Consider the following 3756-nt stretch of genomic DNA (forward strand, 5'->3'; position numbering starts at 1 on the left):
ACACCCCAGTCTCTGTGTAGAGCTGAGATCTCCCCTGGATCTTATTCATCAAATATCTAGTCCTTGACTGAGGGAATGAACTCTGAAGGTGAGATGACATTTGGAAACTTGAGCTCATTTCTGCTTTGATCATTTTTTTCTTTAATGATGTGAGCAACTGGACTGTCTCTCCTTACAAAAGAACACTTCTCTTTAGCTTGTTCTGATGGGCTAACATATAATGCATTTATTTCTGGCACCCACGTTTATTGGCATGTTGACATCTTTTTTAATATTCTTCCCACCTCAGGCCACTCCATCAATCCACAGTCCTTAAGCAGAGACTTTTCAATGCACCACAAAAGAGAAGTCAGGTTAATTTTTTTTCTTTATCTAAAGCGGGGCCATCTCTCCCAGGTTTCCCTAGCCCTATACAAAGGTTCATGCCAAGCCAATCTGAATTCCCTTTCAAAACTCAAACTGTGTTTAATGGGAAAGGTATGATTTCATAAGCAGATCTGTGCAAGACTGATGTTGTGCAGACAAAATCCTGTAATGATTAACATGTGGCACCTTGGTCCAATTCACTCAGCTATGCACTTACATCGCAGTGAAAACTGCTTACCAGATTGCTCGCTTGGCGCAATTTAATTACAGAAATTAGGATGGCCAGAAACCCACTGCAATTGTCACATGCTTTCTTGAGACCAGGATCTCTAATTTTTCACAATGTATTCCTAATAATTTTGGCGAGGAAAGTCTCTAAACCTCATCCTGAGGTCTCTGCAAATCCCTTTCAGATGTGGCTGGGAGGGGAGCAGGAGACAGGCTGCCTGGCTCGGCCTCCCACCAGCTGGGCTGACCTCCCTTATCGACCCTCACCCAGCCCAGCACTGGCAAACACGCCGAGCCCCAGGCAGACGCCAGCCCTTTGCTTTCAGCCACAAAATGCGGGTGCTGGGTCAGCCAGGGCTTCTGCCGGAGCCTCACGGAGAAGGAAGGGGCATCTGAGGTACCAACTGTGTCTTTCGGTGGCCCCAAGGCTGTCAAGGAGATGGCTTTGAGGAGCACCAAGCAGGGCTTTGGGGACCACCACAGCTCCAGGGGTCTTCTAGTCAATGTCCTCCAGCTCTCCTGCCCCATCAACTGCAATGGCAGGCACAGGAACGCTCCGCATTGGCACCATGCTCCTCTCATGGCTCTCCCCGGCCCCGTCTGACCTGAAGCCCACTGACATCTCCCAAAAGCTGCCGTTTGACACCAACAGTCTCTGAGTGAGGTCCTAAATCTGCACACACATCGGAAAGGTTAAACAACCTACAGCATGGACGTTTTCACCAGCTCAGCTCATTCAAACACAATGGTGAATGTAAATCAGTATAGCTTCCATGTAGAATTTCTCGATGCCATCAAGAACGCTGTGTTGAATTAATGATATCTGACTCATTAATAAAGGCAAATAATGACAAGCGGATCTTATTATTTTATTGGGCTAGAGTTAGATATTTGACCAATACTGAAAACTTATTTCTAACTGTTTTCTCCCTTTCCTCCTCGGTCTGTTTCTTTTAAAGTACATACACATGTATGGTGTCAGTGTTTGTTTTTGCTTAAATTATGCCTTCTGCCAGGTTCCCTTGTGGTTAGGACAGCAGGAATTTATTAAGAACCATACATTTTTTTATTTCAGTGATTATCTTCTCTGTATTGAACCAGCCTTCAATGGCACTCAGTTATTCTTTGCTCTACCACACTGCCCACCACCATCGTCATATGGACCTCTCTTCCTAGGCAACACGTAGGGGACATGGAGAGGCTGTGGCATCCAAAGCCCTTTGGATGTTAAAATCCAATGGACTGCAAGCCCTTTTGGATGTGTCTGTTAAAACTCTGCTCAAACATCCTGCAAGAATGGCAGTACTGCTGAATTAACTGTGTCGAAAGCTCCAGCCACTCTGCCCAAACCTTTGGGTCTTTAACTCTTAGGCAAATGTGAGAATCTTAGAGACTTGCTACTTCCAGTTACTTTGGAAAAAAAGAAAAAAGCAGTTTAATGGGAAAGGTTGTGATGAAACAAGAGTGAGGGCCATGGGGCATAGTCTACTTTCATTTATTAAAACTCTCCAGGTCTGCTTATTTGTCATTGCCAGTGTAGCAAGAGGAAGGAAATCCCAGCTAGCTCCCAAAAGAAGCTGTGTGTTGATTATGGAAAGAGGCACAAAAGTCTGAAGGTCAGTACAAATGATTTTTTTTTCCTCGAAAGAGTTGCCCATGCCTCAGGCAAGTCAGCCCCTAGCAAGACCTGAGCATCGTGTACTTCCCCAGGCATCTGGACACTTGCACACAGTTTCATAGAAAGAAGAAAAAGTAATTTGCTTTGCTCTTTTGATCCCAGTTTAAGTCCCTCCTGCTACTAGCATTAGTTTTGCAAGCTGCTCAGAGGAAAATATCAAATCAGGGCTTTGCTTTTGTTTCTGTGTGGGAAAGAAGCAGCGATCACACTTGCATGGTAGCAAACGTGAACCGTGAGGAGCACCAGCCTGCCGCTGGCACGTGAGACGGCAAGTGCAAGTGTTTCACAAACACCCCGGTCCCAGCACATCACCCGTGATGCAGGGCAAGCCTTACTGGTGGCCCCAGACGCACCGACCCGTGCCCCGTGCTGCAGGACTGAGGCTAAGCCAGCAGCACCCACTGCACACGCCTCTCCCACCCTCGCCACTTTGAGGAGGATCCCTGCTCTGCCCCGACGGATGCTTCACCCCACTCTTGCCACCCCTCACCGGTTTCTTGTTCCCTTTCCCGGCGATACTTCCTGAGGCAAACACCTTCACACTGAGAAATAAATGGAGACTCAAAAGAATTAGTTAAGAATAGTTATTGTTGCTAAAGGCAATAATGGAGAAGCAGCAATGGGTTATCGGCCCTAATTAAAGAAAACCCGCACTGATCTAAAGGTGAGATCTGTGGGGAACAACACACTGACTGCAAACTGGCTGCGGTTTCTCGTAGGTGCCTTGGAGGTTGGCAATAAAACTCCCAGTAAAGTGTCTTTTCCTTTTCTGTCACTTTTTTTTCCCCATGTGCTGATGCTGGAGGTTTCACGCTCGAGCTTATCATTTCCTAGCAGGAGATTGAGCAAGCTCAGCCCCGCGTGGCTGTCACTTGCAAGCAGGAAAGCCTCAGAAAGGGAATCGAGGTTTTTTTGCAGAGCTGTGCCGAGCAGACGGGAGCAGCGCGGTCGTGTCAGCACCCAGAGAAGCTGCACAGGAGGACAGCAAAGGGACGTGGGAAAAGAGAGCAGATGATGAAGGAAGGAAATCCGAGGGAAAAAGCCACGACTTCGGGTCTCTGAAACACCCGGTGTCACCATAGCAATTACAGGAGATGATTTGAACAGAAGGGCGAGTTGCTGCTCTCTAGGGACAGCAGAAAACCGAGAGGCAGGGGAGTCTGAAGCATTTTCAGGGGTTGAGCTTTAATGCCTAGTGCTGCACACATGTTTTACAGGACAGTTGCTTTGAGTTAATTCTGTATGGACTGCTGTCAGTGATGGTTTCAAGTCTGTGTATATAGCTGCTCACACATGTTTGCTCTCTGCATTCATTGAATAAGGGGCACAGGGCGGTTACAGGTTAATGGATTTTCAAGCTGAATTGTTTGCCAGTAGCACTCAGGACATGGAAATTTGGGTCAGAAACCTTATCAGAAACAAACCATCCCGTGGCGTTCTTCAGTGGAAGACCAAGTGTTAGCTCCTTAATTTGTTTACCCCGA

The sequence above is a fragment of the Phaethon lepturus genome, unplaced genomic scaffold (genome assembly GCF_000687285.1).
Source record: "Phaethon lepturus isolate BGI_N335 unplaced genomic scaffold, ASM68728v1 scaffold31920, whole genome shotgun sequence".
In the NCBI taxonomy this organism is placed as follows: Eukaryota; Metazoa; Chordata; class Aves; order Phaethontiformes; family Phaethontidae; genus Phaethon; species Phaethon lepturus.